The sequence below is a fragment of the Lynx canadensis genome, chromosome C2, assembly GCF_007474595.2.
Source record: "Lynx canadensis isolate LIC74 chromosome C2, mLynCan4.pri.v2, whole genome shotgun sequence".
Classification (NCBI taxonomy): Eukaryota; Metazoa; Chordata; class Mammalia; order Carnivora; family Felidae; genus Lynx; species Lynx canadensis.
This window is the reverse complement of record NC_044311.2, coordinates 80,354,614-80,374,374: the sequence shown is the minus strand read 5'-3', so window position 1 is coordinate 80,374,374 and position 19,761 is coordinate 80,354,614. Positions and strand designations below refer to the sequence as shown.

Genomic DNA, 19,761 nt, shown 5'->3' with positions numbered 1-19,761 from the left:
CTTTTGAGATAAATGTCACCAAAAGTGGGTTGGTGCACAATGTTACTGTTTTGCAGTATCTAAGTATCTGCATCTAAGAACTTCAACTGTGACCCTTCATGGTGTTTGAAGAGTTTCCTGAAATGTCTGACATTCTCCAAAATATATTTCCTGTTAACCACGAGAGAAGTTCTTTTTTCCTTTCTTAATGAACTGGGGACAATCTCTAGTACCCAGTACTATCCCTGTTAATATTATTTATCACTTCTTCTCTTGCATCCCACCAAAAATAGGCAACATCAGGCTCCAATTGCCGTTAGTGTGTGATGTTGAAATTCTGTACAGAAATAGTAATTTTCCCACCAAAGCCTAGCCAGTGGATAAAATTATTAGAAAATGCTAGAGAGTAGCTGAAATCAACTCCCCCACTGGGAGTACCTGAATAGAATCTTCATTGTAGGAGGAAGCTTACATATGCTAGTTCAACATAACACAGGCCAGTATAGTCATCTCTAAGACTCTTACTTTGTTTCACTAATAATGTTATGTATCTATAGATTTAGGTCACATGATAAACAAAGTGAGATTAACCTGTACATCATTAGAAGCTGGGCTGGTATATCTGAACAAGGAAATAAAGAGAGATATTATTTAAAATAACTGATATTTCTAGCTATATTTTAAACTCATCACCTTCCAGTGGCAATGTCAACCCCTTTTAAAAATAACAATCTGTTTTATTCATAATTTAGTTATGACAGCTAGTGTAAGTTTAGATAGAATATTAGGTAGCTGATATAATATGTACTATATGTATTAATATGTACTATATGTATATATATAATATATATTATACATATTATATGTATATATATGTGTATATATATGCATATATGTATAATATAATACATATTATATATATACATATAGTACATATTAATACATATAGTACATATTATATCAGCTACCTAATATTCTATCTAAACTCTCTAAACTATCTAAAATACAATAGAAAGATATCCAGGTATATTTTTTAAGACTATAAATAGGACAGAGCATGATCTTAGTTGTTATAAATATAAAATATAGATGTGCATAAAAGAAAGTTTATAAGGATATCTAGCAAAATGCTAATATTGGTTTTCTCTAAATAATGAGATTTTAGATTTTTTCCCTTAATTACATTTTCTAATTTTCTACAACAAGAATTTTTTTAAGTGTATTTATTTATTTATTTTGAGAAGTGTGAAGAGGGGCAGAGAGGGAGAGAGAGAATCCCAAGCAGGCTCTGCACAGTCAGCACAGAGCCCAGTGGGGGGCTTAATCTCACAAACCATGAGATCATGACCTGAGCCAAAATCAAGTCAGACACTGAACCGACTGAGCCACCCAAACACCCCTACAACAAAAATATTTTTAAGAGGACAAAATGGGAAAAAAGGTAATAGTTCTAGCCAAAACATTTGAAAACTCGGAGGTTTTTTAAGCACACACATTTTCATCACAGCCCTCTCATTCTCCAGCACCCACCATCAAAGATAAATTGTTTCATACAAAAAATGCATTATAACCTGGCTCTCAGAAATTCTCTAAAAATTGAAGTCAGAAGAAAAATAAAATTCATACACAGATAGAGACTATTTTCTGTACACAGAGAGTTGGACTATTGGACAATGGCTTTTATCTGCCCAGTGATATGCAAAAGCTATATTCAGGAAGTAATATAATCTAAAGAACTGAGAGATGGAGAAAGATAGTATACCTCTTGGGCGAGTTTTATCACAAGAAGTTATGAAATCACTATGTAGGCCACAAGTTACAAACTTGTTACATAAATTCTATAAGGGAAAATGGTAGGGGAAACATTTGTCTTAGAGAGCTAGGTCCCGTGCACTTAAAATGAATAGCTCCTCTGAGAACAAAGCCCTTAGTTACAAATGTACAGGACAGAGTAATTTGGCAGAAGTTACAGGTTTCCAGCAAAAGGTCACAGCATGGGATGTGGAGCTGGATAAAAGGTATCAGTCCCCTTGTGAGGAGTGGCCTTGGGGAGGAGCATGGAGAGGAGGCTGTTGAGGGGAGCCATTCCATACCAAACTGATCTTGACATAGATCACATTCAAAAACATTGGTCTGAAACAAACCAGTGTAAAATACTTTCCTTTTTATCCTTCCATTATACCAACAGATTTGGAGGTCATAATATAACTCATCTTTCTTTGAGAAGAGGTCAAGAGAAAATGCCTGGCCAAGGGGAATCCACATCCCAAAGCACAGCCCTAAATTTCCTTCACACCTGCTAGTTTTTCAATGACTCTTCATGCTTCTCCCTGAAATGCATCCTCTCTCTTAGCAGAGATGACATCACTTATATGGTATCAAACAGGTTCTTCTTTTCTTTTCCTTTCATGCTTTTTATTCCCCTCAACTTTGGCAAAACTTTAGTTCTTGTTTGTTTTCAGTTGTTCAGCTTCAATCCTGTTTGGGAACTTGGCCAATCAGTAGGAGTGGCTAAGCTACACAACTTAGCTTCCTCCACCAGAGCCTGAAAGATGTCTTTGCTTTTGATTTAAGCACAACTTTTGTGGGGGATGTGTCGAAATCACTGACCCACAACTCAGAGGCACAAATGTTTGAAGAATTAATTAAGTCAATCCTTCCATGAGACAATAGACAAGGAACCATAAAGACATAAATTGATTCATTTCATGTTATCAATTCCTGTATCAGGAAATAGACCGGCACAGTAGAGAAAACTTTGGAGTCAGACAACCCTGGGCTTCCATCCAGACTCCATAGCTTGCCAGCTGCCTGAAGGTGGGTAGCAATTTAAGAATCCTTAGCCTCTATTTTCTCAAATGTGAAGTGGGTCCAACAGTTACCTTGCAGGACAGTATCTGAATTCGAAAAAACTAATGGCTCTAAAGGCCTAGCAAGGTATCTCAACTATAGTAGAGTCTTAAAACATAGTTTAAAGGTTTGAGGAAAAGGAATCTAGAAGTCTAATGATCAATGGAATCTATGGTGGAGACATTTGAACAGTTGGGAACAGAGCATGAAGTAACTAGTGATGGTGGGGAAAGCCTTATATGCTTTCATATAAGACTCAGACTGTAACTCTGAGTCCATTGTCTCAGGTGTGAGTCATCTCTTCTCTCCAGGCGTTGTTTTTTTCACATGTATAGGAGGGGACTGAACTACTTGGCCCCCCATGTTCCCGACAGCTCTGTTAGTCTAAGACTACACACAGGCCTGATTTGGAGCCCCCATTCTAAATCCAAGTGGAGAGCTAAGAGGCCATTTTCAAAGCAGGTCAAATAGCAAAAATAACAAGGTTGGAATATATCTATTTTGATCACCTTTATCCCAGCACAAATCACAACTTTATAGTCCTTTACAGTCCTATTTATAGAGAATCACATCTTTAAGAGCACCAGGGATAAGAAATCAATAAGAAGAACAAGTTACTAGCTTGTGTTGGTTTTGGTTTTTAATTCAACAAGCAAGAGACACTGAATGGTGGGAATTTTAGAGCTTCTTGCCCGGTTTCAGTAGTTGTTCCCTTCAACCAGTGAGGGTGTCATGTCAGAGAAGATGCCCTTGCTAGGCTGGGGCTTCCTCCTGCCCACCTGGCCCATTCAAGTTCAATTTCTGCTCCCACACCAGCCAACCATTATGTTGTGGGTCATGGTCTTTTCTCCACTCTCTGTGATGACCTAGCTATAACTTCCTGGATCCCTTCACATTGTGAAAGCTTCCATTTAGAGCTTATCTCACTTAGAACAAAGGATTTCATCTTTGTCCGTTGACACACGATGACAATTCAAAGATGAATCAAAACTAGATCTTCTTGTGAAGTTTAGAGCCTCATAGAGAGGGTAATGATTTAAGCATTGATTCTAAGTTAGATAGGATTAAAATTAAAGGCATTTATGGTATCAAATATGTGTACACACCCATCATGGAATATAATGCAATCATTAGAAGTCATATGTTTAAAACAGTGAAATGACATATAAAAATTCACGGAATAGGGACACTTGCGTGATTCATTCGGTCAAGCGGCTGACACTTGATTCCAGCTCAGGTTGTGATCTCATGGTCATGAGATCAAGCCCCACATCAGGCACTGTGCTGAGCATGGAGCCTGTTTTGGATTCTCTCTCTCTGCCCCCTCCCCTTTATTCCCTCAAAATAAATAAATAAACTTTAAAATAACTCACAGAATAATGTTAAGTTAAAAAGCAGAGTCCAAAAATATATAACCTATGTTTTTTAAAAAAATTTTTAAATGTTATATTATTATTATTGTTATTGTTATTATTATTTTGAGAGAGAGAGAGAGAGAGACAGAGAGTGAATGGGAGAGGGGCAGAGAGAAAAAAACAGAATCTGAAGCAGGCTCCAGGCTCTGAGCTGTCAGCACAGAACCTGACGTGGGGCTGTAACTCAAGAGCCATGAGTTCATGACCTGAGCCAAAGTTGGACGCTCAACTGACTGAGCCACCCAGGCACCCCACTACAGTTTTATTTTTAAAACTTGAAATATATATAAATAAGCAAAGAAAAATACTAGAAATTAACATTGAACTGTTAAAATGAGCTTCTCTAGGAGGAGGAGGTTGTAAAAGATGTCACAGCATAAGCCTGTAGTCAAATATTAAATTGACATGAAAAGATATATTATTATGAAACAGAAGTTCAGATTATAAAATATTATATTAAAAAATCACCCACACATGTATTAGAAACACATGCACCAAAATGTTATGAATGATTATCTCTGTATGACTGGCTTATGGATGATTTTTACTTTCTTTTTACATTTTTCTAAATTTTCTAACTTTTTTTTGCATTGAACATATATTATACTTAGGATTGAGGGAATAAAAATGTGAAAAATAATGTTTCAAGATGTCTATCAAGTAAATAAAAGTCAGAGTTATAGGGTTACGGGTCAAAAGGACTTTACTGAAATATAAGAGTAAACATCTAGGACCTCAGAAAACAGTGGGGAAAGAAAAGAGGTAATCGTACAAGAAATCTCATCAAAGGTAATGGTGACATAGGGAGCTTGGAAGGACTCCATCCTAGTCAAAGATCATTATACCTGTGGGCTATGGAAATAGACTTACTTCTAAAGTCCCTCTAATGGTTCTGCCCTACCTCCTTAAGGAAGCTTCCCTGGCTATCCAAACTCACTTGAGATATGGGTCTCGTCAACAAAATGAAGCATTACCAGCACCATAAGCTAAGTACTCCTTTCCCTCAGAGGCACTATAGGCTCCTCTAGGTTAGAAACCTTTGTGCTGCTTTGTATTCTACCCCAGTATCAACACCCTATGCTCTCAAGAGAAGTATGCTTAATGAATGTTTATGGTATATACCACATGGGATATGGCAGTAGGACAAGGGCAGTAGGACAAGGGCAGAGGAGCAAGAGGAAACTGAAGGTAATAAGACTAGCACTACCCAACACCCACATATGGCCTTGATGACAATGGTTCAAAGAGATTTTGATGACTTGACAATGTTCAAGTCACTGTATTGATAGAAGTTCATCTACAGGGACTGATGCTTATGATCATTTGGAACCATTGAACTCTTCTTATTATATTGCAGGTCATACACAAAAGCAAAGGAGCAAGAAGAAATCTTCCCCTAAATCTACCATGCAGAGAAAATGAAAGTAGACAACTTGGATGCATATCCTTTAAGACTTCTACTTTTATCTGTAGATAGTATCTTTTCTTTTACTTCAAAAATGAAGACATGTTGTAAATATTGTTTCAAAAGCTGCCTTTTACACTTAAGATATGGAGTAATACATTGTACATACATTTAATATATTGAGTATTGGGTATACTGTGTGCCAAACACTTGTCTTTAACTGCATTGGCTCATTTCAAGCTCACTACAGCCCTGTGGTCCAGGTATTAGAATTACCCTTTTTACAGACTAGGACACTGAAACTCAGAAAGATTGAGGAATTTGCTCAGGGTCACACAGTTGGTAAGTGATAAGAGTTCTAAGTTGATCAAAGTTCTCTCAAACCTCAGGCCCTGTTTTCTACCACTATGCTAAACTACTCAGTTAATAAATAATTTCCTACAACAGGATATTACTGGCTGTGTAGGTTCTGTTATGCAATCATCTATATTTTTTTGAGTCATGCCCTATTGTTTTTTATTCATGTTGCTGCTTTTTTACTTTGTTTTTTTAATGACTATGATCCTCATAGGTAAAACTTTTCAAAACCCTTCCTTTTTTCAGAGTCTAAGAGTTTTGCACTCTAAGTGTTCTGTATACGTGGCCAAATTACCCCTCTCAGAAACATTGTATACTTTGTCTCTGTAGAATATGAAGCTCACTTGTATGGGAAATCTAAAACAACAACAACTGGGGCGCCTGGGTGGCGCAGTCGGTTAAGCGTCCGACTTCAGCTCAGGTCACGATCTCGCGGTCCGTGAGTTCGAGCCCCGCGTCGGGCTCTGGGCTGATGGCTCAGAGCCTGGAGCCTGTTTCCGATTCTGTGTCTCCCTCTCTCTCTGCCCCTCCCCCGTTCATGCTCTGTCTCTCTCTGTCCCAAAAATAAATAAACGTTGAAAAAAAAAATTTAAAAAAAAAAATAAATAAATAAATAAAACAACAACAACACCCTAAAAGAAAAACAAAAAACCATGTTCACAGATGGAGATTGGTAGCTACCAGAGGTAGAGGTTGAAGGGTGGGTAAATCAGTGAAAAGGATCAAAGGTACAGATTTCTAGTTATAAAGTAAACAAACCATGGGGATGTAATGTGCAGCATGGTGACTACAGTTAATAATACTTTATTGCATATCTGAAAGTTACTAAAAGATCTTAAAAGTTCTCATCACAAGAAAAAAATCTTGTAATTACGTATGCTGAAAGTCATTAACTAGACTCATTCCAGTGATCATTTCACAACATATACAAGTATTGAATCACTACATTGTGTACCAAAAACTAACATGTCAATTATACTTCAATAAAAATAACAAAGAAAACCCCATATATCCAATTTTCCTGCATGTCAGGAGAGAATTTTGTAATTTAAAAAAATATATGTTTTGCAATTAATGGTTTCAATGAGTCCAATATTTGCTTTAACTTGCAATGCTTTAAGGGTGAGATTGAAAGGTTGAGTGTGTCTGTGTATGTTTGGACAGTTTTATTAGCTTCACAGTTTTTGTCTTAACACAAAATTCTTCATTTTAGTAAATACATTAATAATTAAACAAATGTTTATAATGTCAACAGATCTTAATTATTACACCAGCTCTACTGAAAGTTATAGGTGTATGTAATGATGGTGTAAAAATTTCAAAATAGACATATCAGTTAATAAAGGTTTGCGTATCCCTGACTACAGAACGAAATGAACCACACCAGCTGGCTTCAAACATTGTAGGTATGATTGCCTAACTCGGTAGTTCTACATATAAGAATATCTTGAACTTGGTACTCTATTTTTTTCCTGTGTGACATAGATTAATCTCCATAGTGGAACTGTACATAGTGCAAAATGTTTCACTTAATTAATTTGAATGCATTTGGGGGAAACTTCTCTATGCCAAGCACTGTGCTGGGGGAAACAGAGAAATGGAGACCAGAAGAAAACCTGCAAATACGATTTGTATTCTTAAGGAGTAAATTGTCTATAAAAGAATCAGATCTGTCAATAGGTAATTACAAGATGGCTGGATAATGACCTAGAGAGTAATCTGTATAAAGTGCAAAGGAACATTCTAGGGGTGGTGCAGAGTCATGCTGAGCCATAGCCACCAAGCACCCAGTATGACCCACCACTAAAAGGTAAGGGTTACATTTTACTCTAGGAGTTGCCTTTTGGTTCCATGAATGATGGGAAAGAACAGCTGCCACTGGGGAAGACAAATGCTATGCAAAGCTTTTTCTTCTAAACATGCATTTGCCAGGGCTGCATCAAATAATATGTGTTTCAATGGGTCCCTGCTTAGAGTACTAATGTCCCAGTTGGGACCCAGGTAGTGTTGAAGACCCAGATATATATGGTTGGAGCTCCGTGTAAAGAGGAATAACTTTGACAGTGTATGACCTTCAAGTGGAAAGAAAGCAGCAGACAATATTAAGGATGTATGGTGTCAGTAAAGAGATATAAATTCACTATTAGAGGAAGAGATTGATATGAGAATCCATCCAAGATTGCAGGCATATGAAATTGCATTCTTATCCTCCAGCATGGTTCAACACATGAAGTCCTGTGTTGACCACACCTGGAAGACTCTTTCCAAACATTACAAGTATTCACTGATACAGATGCTGAGCTCTTGTTTCCTCCCATGCCCCCAGACATCCTACATCTGGTATGACAGCACCTGCAGTTCAGGAGGCATTGCTGTGAAGTGTGAATTTCCTGGACTGTATGAAAGGTGTTTAAACAACTACAAAGTGAAAGTTTTGTAGAGCTTTCTAGAGAGTTCTAAGGCTATACATGATCTTTGAAATTGTGTTTAGTATGAGGCAGTGGCAGAGAAGAGAACAATGAATTTGACTCGCAGAACTCAGATTTAAGTCCCGTCTCTCAGCAGTGTGCTGTATGATTTTGGGCAGATGACTTCAACCCCCGAGCCTTATTTTCTTTCCCTGAAAAAATTGAAGATGATTACCCCTACTAAGACTACTTCACAGAGGTAGAATAAAGAAAATACTGTATGTGTATCAGTAAGTTACAAGCTCTATAAAAGTACATTTCTATAATTCCCTCCCATCTTAAGGGGGAAAAAAAGCCTCCCTCTTTCCCCTCCATGTTGTTCCCATTCTCTCTGGATCCCTGTACCTATAAGCTCTTCGAAAAGAACGTCCTATATTCACCAGCTCCAATTTCTCTTATTCCATTCTCTCCTGATCCTACCCAGCCACACTGCTTGTTACGTGTTCAGATAACTAACAGCATCTCTCCCCACCTCTCAGTAGCATCTGTGCCGTCTGACCACCCCTCTTCTCCTCGGAAAGCTTCTGCACTTGGACCCCAGAGCACACGGTGCTCACCTAGTGTCGGCCCTCCACTCTGGCTGCTCCTTCTCCATTTTTTTCTTGGTTCCTGTGGAACCAGAGGAAAACATAGAGGGTAGTGGGAATAGAAGGCGTGGTCTGCTCCAGGGTGCAGATGGCATAGGGGTGCACTATCCATGGAAAATATAAATGAAAAATGCTTTTCATTATTACCGTGTGCTAGGGGTTCTAAATAATTTCAGTGATAGAAACCTCTTCTCTGCTGACATAGAGCTGCTCCCGCCATGCCTTTTCCCTTTTGGTACACTGTTGACTGGACTCTCCTCCCCTTCCTAACCCAAAACCTTGCAGCATCCAAATCAGCCACTCAATCAATCTCTCTCATTCATTCTCTCTCTCTCTCTCTCTCTTTCATCTCTACTAACTCCTTTGATGATCTCATTTAAAAAAATTTTTAATGTTTTTATTTATTTTTGAGACAGAGAGAGACCAAGTGTGAGTAGGGGAGGGGCAGAGAGAGAGGGAGACACAGAAGCCAAAGCAGGCTCCAGGTTCTGAGCTGTCAGCACAGAGCCTGACACGGGGCTGTAACTCGCGAACTGTGAGATCATGACCTGAGGTGAAGTCAGAAGCTTAACCAACAGAGCCACTCAGGCGGCCTTGATGATCTCATTTAATTTCATTGTTGTAAATATCATGTATATATTGATTACTTTCATTTTTTATCTTCAGCTCAGATATAATCACTGAGCCCCAGATTTGTATATTAACTCACTACTCGACATCTCTAACTTAACCTGTCCAAAAGTAATCCAGTGTTCCTTCAAAACTCAGTGCTCTCATGGTCTTCTGTCTCAGATATAAGGCCAGTGCTTTCTACGAGTTGCTCAGCAAAAGTCTTAGAGTCATCCTTAGTTTCTTCCTGTCTCATTATTCCCCATTCAGTCAATCTCAACCACACAATTAAAACACATGTCATCTCCACCACTAGCAACTTGTCCAAGCTTCCACATCACTCATCTGGATTATAACAGTTCCTCCTTAATGAATCTCCCTGCTTCTGCCCGCCTTCTCATCACGCCACCCTCATCTATTCTCAACACCCAGACCAAGCGATCCCTTTGAAATGTAAGCCAAACCATGTCATTCCTCTGTCCAAATTCTGCAAATGGCTCCCATCATACTCAGAGTGAAAGTCAAAATCCTTATTGTGTCCTACTGGGCCTGCATTATTGTCGTCTCCATCCCCACTCCCACCATCATCTTTCTTACTCCATTTCCAAAGGTTTCTCCACTGAGTTCACTGTATGCATTTTTCTTTTAAGGGGCCAAGCAGACTGGCTCCAGTTTCAGGACCTTTGCACTTGCTCTTCCAGACGTCTGGAATGCTGTTTCCTCAGTTATTTACATGGCTCATTCCCTTGTATCATTAGGATCTTCACTCAAGTAACAACTTATTTCTTCCTAAGCACCCTTTCCAAAATCTCAACTCTCCAAGACCTCCTATCCTTTTCCCTATTTTTCCTCTATATCTCATATATTGTCTATTTTACTGATTAATATGTTTATTTTCCATCTGTCTCATTAGAAACATAAGCTACTTGATGGCAGAGATTATTTCTCTCTCTTCATTGCTGAGTTTTTCCCAAATCCTAGAACATGTATTCAATAAATAGTTTCAAATGAATGAAACTTGAAGAGATGTTTGTTTTGAACAGATATTCAATAAATAGCTTTAAAGGAATGAATTTTTTTCAGATACCTCATTTTACTCTGTGTCATATCACCTACCTACTTCCCTTGAAGCCCGGGTCTTTGAGATAATTCTGAACCAATCTCACACACAACCATGCACATAAAATGAGAAAAGTTTGGTTAATTACACAAATACCTGTGGTATGTGCAGAAACATTGTTCTGGTGACGAGTGGAGTCCTTTACAAAACTAAAACCTTCCTTTCAACCCATCAGGAATGCTGTAAGCCAGAGTAAAACATTCACATATTTGTGGAATTCTCCAGCAGTGTTTTAATGGAAGAGTGTAGGGCTGGGACATCCAAGAATTTTCTATAACTATTCCTTAGGATGTGACTGCTTCCCAGACCAAAGGAAAAAGTCTATCAACTAAAAATAATGCTCCACATCCCACAAGTTAAGAACTTATGCAACATCACTTTCCTAACTTTCAGATAACCCAGAGGAATAAACTTGCTTTACAAAAAGAAAAGAAAGAAAAATCTTAACCATGTTTTTTTGGTCCAAATATTCCTTACAAGTTTCTCAACAAGTCTTTTTAAAAATTTCATCCATTTTTCTAATCATTCTGTATATTACTACTTTGCCTCTCTCCCTAAGCATCTGATACTGTCCATTGTGTTTAGAAGCACTCAATTCTGTTTTTACCCTTTAATTCTTTTGAAAAACTTAAAACTAAGGTTAGTGATACCTACACAAATGTTCTGTCCTGCCAAATTATAGATTTTGATAGCCATGAACTGGGATTAAATGTCTGGTCAATAGTTGCTATGTTCCTCAAATCCATGGTGTTGTGTCTGACCTTAAGCCCGTAGCCTGTCACTTCGCACCCAAGATCTGGTGCAGACCCACATTTCTAGTCTCGATTCCCCCAGGCCCACTGGGGCTATATATAGCTACAACAAATGTGTGTGCACTCTCTTTCTTTAGCTCTCTCTCTCTCTCGTACAGATAGTATCTTCTCAGAGAGCAGTGACTTATGAGTTTGCTTTAATTTTTCTTTTACTAGAAACTCTTCCCACCTCTATCTGTCCAAAGCCCACGGCAAATGCCATTTCCTCCTTCTAACCATCCTGATGGCAGCCTACAGTTTCCATGAATATCTCTTTACTCAGTGAAACCAACAACATTGGCTTTCTTCTTCTTGCAGAATTTATGATATCTTGCATTATGGTTATTTATGTGAACACTTTCATTATTAGTAAGCCCCTTTAGGGAAGTTTCATTGCTCTTCACTCCTAAATCCCCCAGCCTAGGGTGATATACACCATAAGTGATCAAGAAGTGATTATTTTCTTAGTTAATGGATTATAGAAAACATACTATTGGGCTAGTTTCCAGAATTTCAGCAATTTGCTCTGTATTCTTTGGGAATGTGGGGCATTGTGGTGCATTCTATGTGTTATCATACATCATAATTTCTTTTCTTATGTTTATGACATTGATCTATTGAGTAAAGAGTATTATCCTGCACTTGTCAATTTTTCTCTTATAGGCACCTGGAGGTTATGCTGGAACTGTGTCAGGTAGTTGAATACTTAAGCTCTTAAGTCACTGAGCTTCGACATCTGGCTTAATATCCTGGGTAGGTATGAGGGCCAATGGCATGATCTGCTGAAGTCATCATTTCTCTTCCTACCTCTCAAATAACAAGAGGCTAGGGCCAAAGAATTAACTTCACCTCTTCCCTGGTGACATTGATCTGTGGTCTGGCCTATCATTATGCGGAACTAGGTTTCCCTTGAAACAGAATGATTTGAGCACATGACAGACTGGAAGAGACCAGCATTGACAAATGCAAATCCTGATAGCTGAAATCAGGTCCCACAGGGATGTGGAGATTTGGAGAATACATGCTTCATCTACAAGAAACACATGTTGCCCAGACCCTGCCGATGTGTTTTCCACGTGAGTATGTAGACCCCTATAACCAGACCTTCTGATCTTTCTGAAAAAAAAAAAAAAAAAAAAAAAAAAAAAAAAAAAAAAGAAATTTCAGATATATCAACCTGAATTTTTACAAGGAATTTCCTGGATGTTAAATATTTACAACTGGTTCAATTTTGTTTACCACCGTACCACAAACAAAACACAGCCGAATGCTGGGCCCACCTGTGGGCACTGGTCTTCAGCCTGCGGACTAAAAGAACTCTAAGGCTCAACCCTACCATTAGATTCTACAATTCTGATTTAAAGATCAACTGGCATTACAACCATCTGAACGGAGTGACGCCTCTTTAGAAGGATCAACGATCTTTAGAAGATACAAAGACCTAGACTGGCTGAAGAGAAAGAAGACGCCACCCGTACTTGCAAATCTCCTAACCTTACACCTAAGAAGAAGTTCCAGAATTTGGCTGAAAGAAAGATTCCACAAGAACCAAGTTAATAAGGAGAGAGGCTTCTCTAGACAGGTCCCCTACTTTACAGGGCATTATATTTCCCCTGAATGCTAAAGGACAAAGCACTCTAAAACTTTTAACCGAAAGACATCGTAAAGGACATCTGGGTATAATCCCCAAAATGATACAGCTCCTGCTTCTGCTGTGGGATGCCCTGCACCATTCCCTATGCGTCATGGGCAGTGAGAAGGTAGGAACGTGTGTTTGACTGACAGCTTTAATGATCACTGGCTGTGTGGCCTTGGGCACATCGTATCATCTTCCTGGGCCTTCGGTTTCTCTATTTTGAATAAGGTAATTGATTAAATGATTTCTTCAAGACCCTTACAGCCAGACAAACATTAAAAATATATAGAAATCTGCCAGAGATGGAGCTACGCAACCCACCGCATTGTGGTGGGCTCATGGGGGTGAATATTAGCACTGTCATAACAAACTCAAACAGACACACGCGTGCGCACACACACACACACACACACACACACACACACGAAACATTTCCTTCCACAACTAAGAATGATACAACCTTTTGAGCATGAAGGGAAAATTATAGCTAAAATTAGCAGCTTAAAAAATAAACTACATAATCACTGAAGATGAGATTTTCTTAAAACTATAGAACAATGAGATATAATGATAGCTGTCATAAGAGAGGAAATTGCAGGAGTCAATTTGAAAGGATTTGGGGGTGTTTCTCCCCCGTTGAGATCTGTTTTTCCACATACCACAGGAAGACTGAAAAGCTAAATATTTCCCTAGGGCTTTTGTGAGCTGCGTCTCATAATGCTCCTGCTGACATTAGGAGAGTGTCATCCAGCCCCAGATGCAAGCCTTCTTTCTCATACAGAGAGCTAGGGCAAGTTTCAGGCTGTATGGAACCATTTTCCACATCTGCATGTCACTTTCAAGTTTGCGAGGCCTCTTTACATACATATTCTTATTTGTTCTCTAGAAATAGTCCCTATTTGGTGAAGCCTATGTTTCATTATAAAATCTGTCTCCGATGAGTCCAAAAATATCCCTCCCAACCCGCCTGCAAGGAAATAACACCTTTTGTTTGTCGTTTGACAGTTCAGGAAGCCCTTTCACTTGTCTTGGCTTTTTGAGATAAGGTATGACCTGCTGGGTGGTACAGAAGAGGGAGAGAGAAGGAGGAATCAAATCTAATCTTGGCCTTAGCCTGCTGATCATACTTGAACAAATCACTTCAATTCACTAAGCCTCAGTTCACTAAGCCACTGAATAGATAAAATTATACCTATCCTACTGCTCTTATAAGGCAGTTGAGGTCAAAATCAATATATAGATAAGTATGTCAAGTGATTTTATAGGCTGAAAAATGTTGGTCTACAAACCTCATCAACCCTGGGCAGTAAGGACAAATGGAGGACTTTCCAATGGTCGTGGAAAACTACAAGTCTAGAAGGAACTGCAAGTCAGTGGTAGAGGTGACCAGAAACCCAAGCCAGGGGGCAGGAGAAATAGATTCATAGAGAGAAACCCCATTTCTTTGCACCAGGGACAAGCCACCTGGCCTTACCTGTCTAGGCTGTGGTTGGTTCTCGGCACTTTTCTTTCTTTTCTTGGATGAAGAGGGTCAGACCATAGATAGCGGCCAGTGAAAGTGTAGTTGGTTCAGATGAAGCCTAACATGAGGGTGCCCTTGTGTTGCCACCCCCCCAGTCTGAGCCCTGCCTCACCAAGTGGGTTGAGAGTTACGTGCTCAGCCTCAAACAAAGGGGCAAATGAAAGGATTGAGGATGTTTACAGGGTGGAACTCAACCTGTCAGAGACAGGTTTGTGGGTGGGGCCTTTCTTGTTCTACGGTGACACACCTCTCTCTCTCTCTCTCTGTCATCCCATTCTTTAAGAAGTCCTGGGTTGTGCTGCCAACTTCCTCTTTGACTGAAATCTTCTGATGGGGTAAGCAGGAACAGCCTCCTGTCCATTCCCCCATGACATCTGTATGCTCCCATTTAGCTGTAAGGAAGCATAAGCCTGAAGCCTTTGCTCCTATTATTAGTATTTTATGATGGACTTGATTTGTTGGCTATTTGTGATTTTGAGCATTGTTACTACTTTTGCCTCGGACATGTAGAGGACATATAGAGCACTGTATCCCCATGAGAGCAAACACAAACACGTGTGCATGCAGAGTCTCTGGTCAGTGTTTCTTTTAGGGTATTTGCCCCATGACATTGTTTTCCATTTAAGTGTATGTCCCTCTCATTAGACTGTGGGCCCCTTGAGGGTAATGACCACATCTTATCTTCCCCTCTATTCCCCATACTGTTCAGTGTGTAGCAAGTACTAAATACATGTTGAATGAATGATGATCAAAGAATATCTATTCAATGAATCCTATCTGCCATTTAATGGCTTTGCAACCTATGGCAAGTCATATGTTTACCATTCTGACCTGATCTCTTTGGTCATCTGTAAATTGAGAATAGCATTCCTCCTTCAGAGATGCTGCATTTGAACGGAAGCATTTGAGAATGAACTTAGGAGAGGAATTGACATAGTAACAACTATAAGAAAATGTCATTGAATCATAATGAATTGATCTCAAAACCCAGATAAGACTTTTCTACATAGAGAGTCAATATAAAGTATGAGCAGTGAAAAGACATCATGTGTCCACCTGTCTTTTTACAGGCCTTCACCATGTCGAGGACATAACTTAGGTCTTCATCCGACAAGTAGTTAAATGAGCAACCATGTTGGCCATTGTCAGTTCTCCGTGTAGACAAGCATAGAAAAATGAACTAGACCCAGTCTCTGGCATAAAAAGCTCATTAAAATAAAATGGGTAGAAAATGATGGGCACCCCAGCACCACGAATAGGATCTGAACAAGTGCTGAGGGAATCCAGAGGAGGAGGGAGCAATCCAGGAAGGCTTCACAGAGGAGGAGGCAGCCTTAGATCTGGGCTGTTAGGCGAGCTGGCATTGGACAAATGCAGATGGTAGAGCTGGATATAGATGTTAACTGTGAGATGGAATGAGCCATCCCTGATCTAACTGATTTATGCCCTCCTTACTACAGACCCCATGATGAAGAGAGAGTTTCACATAAGTAGTATCTAGGTCACTCCACTTATACACCACAAAACTGCAGGGCAATTAGAAGTAATTGCAAGACTAATATTGTTACCATCTAGCATCAGATGGGGGCAAAGGAGAAGGAGTCTGAGAGATGTGATCCCAGCCCGGGACCAACCCACGCATTGCTGTTTGAAGCACGTTGTTTTAAAGGGCAAGAGACTCTGAAAAGACATTTATGTCCATGTGGCAACTGTCTAATCATCACCAGGCTTCCAGCGGCCATGGGATGCTTCTCTCAACTTGTGCTACGCTCCTGTGACTCTCTACCCAGCCATAACTGGGGCCACAACAGTACAGCCAGGAGGGTCACAGCAGTTGGAAGAATGTCACACAGAAAACCTGGGCTCTGGGCCCTTGTCACCACTCCCTGGAATCGATTGGCAAGTAGCTCAGACTTTCTCGGTCCTCCGTTGCCTCTTCTGTGCGATGGGAATTATAACACAGACCTCCACCTGCCTGCCCGGGCTGTCAAGGAAGAAAATGAGATTCTGGAGGTGAGATGAGCTTTGTCAATGTTAAGTCCTGGCATGAATGTGCAGCACTGTTATGACAGGACATATGACATCACGTGAGATTCACTTCACAGCTACCATCTTCAGTTATAGCAAAGGCTGCGTACGGGTCTCCCAGTGGATGACGTGGTCCACGGCCAAGGATCAGAGAATCACAGAACCATTTTGCAGGATACACACTTACAGATCATTTCTCTTGGTGTCTTGTCCCGCTTCTCTCTTCTGTGACAGCCCCTACAATTTATTCTATTTCCCTTTCCTTCAGTCCTGCTGTCACTGCCAGAGAATGTAAGCTGTTGCTAATTTGGGTTAGGAAACGCTGGTTTATTAGGTCTCCCCTCCTGCCATTTTTCAGATGGGGCAGGGTGATACTGATGACCACCCAGCTGCCCTCTCCCTGACCTCAGCAGGGCCACTCTCTTACATCCACGTCTGTGGTGGCAGATGGGTAGGAGAAAGCACAGGTAAGCATGGATCATCCTCAGGCCCTAACCAGGACCACCACGCGCCCCCTCATGCAGAGAAGGATTGGTACGTAGACAGGCACGCTGGACGCTTCATAAATTCTGTCTGTAAGAATCCCACATCCCTGCTCCCCATCTCTGTTCCCTCCCCAGGAGTCTTCTGGGAAAGAGGAGCACAGGGATAAAGAACAGGCACTAGCAGGCATTGTTGAAGCAAACAGAAACCGGCAGGCAGGTCATCCGCCGAGAAATGAGGCAGTACGAGTTTCTTCTTCTCTTGAGTCCCACAGTACATCATAAGCATTACACATCACTGTGGCTAGTCTTCTCCCCTGATCCATACCTGTCTGCTGTCTCTAAAGGTAGGTGCCATGTCTTAAACATTCTTTTTAGGACCTGGCACAGGACAGTGGCAATAGAGGTGCTCAAGAGATGTCAGATGGATGGATGGATGGATGGATGGATGGATGGACGGACAGACAGACAGACAGACAGGCAAATGCATGCGTGTATGCACCACTCAGCTCCCCTGTGTGGCCCTACAAGGCCTGGCCACCACAGAGACGATAAAGTAGGAGGAGAATCGCTATACTCCCCTGTGATTTTGACAGGGGACTAAATTCAGCCCAAAGCATCTTTCTTCCTCTCTCTATTTACTCTGGACAATCTGTCCCTTATCAGATGAGCTCAAGGCTGGTTGGAAATATGTGTATTTTATTTGACAATATCTTCTTCCAGTTTTGTTTTGCCGCGCAGACATTTGTCTGTTTTGCTGTATGTTGTGCATCAGATAGGATTCAGACAAATTGCTTTGGCTTTCTAAACTGTTTTGTTTTCTCCATTCAGTTATCATTGATCTCATTTCCCTTCCTGCATCTCACTCTTCTTCCCCAATTCCAACTTAACTCACAGTGAGAGAGAACAATTCCACTTTTACTCAGCTCCATCGAGGGCTAGATAGGCCACAGAAGTTACAAGGCCCAAGATTTAGTACCCAGGCATAACCAACACGCATGACATTCTGTGGGTCACCTTTCCAATTTGGCCCACTTCTCCTTCACAAAATAGAGCCTGCTCTTGATTGCCACAGAATCAAAGTGGAATAGCTTCAAACCCTCTGGGCACCAAGTGGCACTCACATGTGCCATGTTTTCACATTTGGCGCCGCTGGGGAAGATGTCTCATCATTTTTAGCTTTGGTTCAAGGCAATGGGCTGGTGTCTGTTGGCCTAGTGAAGGCCCACTTCACTCTCCATCCCGATCCCCATCCCACTCCTGATCCATCTCCCACCCGAGGCGGCTTCTGGGCAAACAACCCACGCAGTGTCCCAGAGCCCTATAGATAAAAGGGCCCCTGCTTGCCTGTGTTCTGCTGTCACCACGTTGAAATTAACTCTTAAACAAGGGCCCTGCATTTTCATTTTGCACTGAGGCTTGCAAGCCGTGTGGCCAGTCTTACAAACCCAATCCCCCAAAGCAATATAGAAGGAAGAGCATCACAAAGAGGAGGATAACAGAGCAGCTTGGCCAGCCGCTGGTGGTGGAGCAAAGGGCTGCCCACATGGCAGAGACCAGCCATGGGATGCCCTGCATTATAAACATTTAACAAGAGAAAGGGCAATGTGGGGGGGTGGAACATGAAACTGCCACAGGCCCCACCCTGATCAACCTTCCCCATCTTGCATGGATTGGGGGCCTGACTCACACCCAAGGTGTGGCTCACCATTCCTGCTAAGCACACGGGGCTCCTCCCTACTCATGGAGTCCAGGAGCAAGTGTGGGTTGCCCTGGAGTCAATGTGGAAACCATCCAGTCACCACTTGATATCACAGAGCTACATGAAGTTTCAGAGCAGATGTCAGGCAGCCAGCACAGACCACCCTTTATCAGTGAAATAATCCCCTCCAGGTTCAAGAACAGACCAACCCATGCTCACGCTGGGAGTCTGTTTCCCATTCTGGTCTCAGCATTAATTCTGTTTTGAATTACTTCCCTTTTCTAGACCATTGGAATCCACAGAGGCAGAACCTACTCCTCTGTCACACAGGTGACACAATCCCACACCCGGGACAGCAACCAGCAGATTCTGATGCTCAACATATATTGGTCAAATTAAATTGAGGATGGCCCTGATATCTTAAAACTGCAGTACAAGGAAGCTCCTACCACTGGCTCTTCTCTCCCATCCAAAATTCTTCTAATAGCCTGAGTCAGGTCATATGTCTCAGTAGAGAAGAAATCAAAGGAAGGAGGCAAAACTTACACGTGTAAATAAAGAGCCTATCGTAAACTACATGCAAGTAAGACAAGCTTTTGGAACACTGAGACTCCAAGGGAAGCATGAAGGTCACTAGTTAGGAGGAAATGAATTACATGCCTGTGTTGGTTTGGAGAGTCATTTCCGAGTGCTAGTTCACCAACTGTCTAGGTGGACTTGGGAGAGTTTCCTTCCCTGGACTTTGGCTTGCTGGTCAACAATGTGAGGAGGACTGGATGTGCTCAGAGTGAGGTCCCTTCCAGGGCTGGC

At 40.9% G+C, this 19,761-nt stretch overlaps 1 protein-coding gene across 1 annotated transcript in view; it reads right to left on the bottom strand.

The window, feature by feature from the left end:
* TPRG1 (tumor protein p63 regulated 1) overlaps positions 1 to 14,901 on the bottom strand; it is a 140,849-nt gene extending 125,948 nt beyond the window's left edge. The window contains exon 1 of the mRNA XM_030330508.2: positions 14,692 to 14,901. The gene's annotated coding sequence lies outside the window, so the exon portion shown is untranslated. The remainder of the gene's footprint in view (positions 1 to 14,691) is intronic.
* Between the last annotated feature and the right edge of the window lie 4,860 nt (positions 14,902 to 19,761).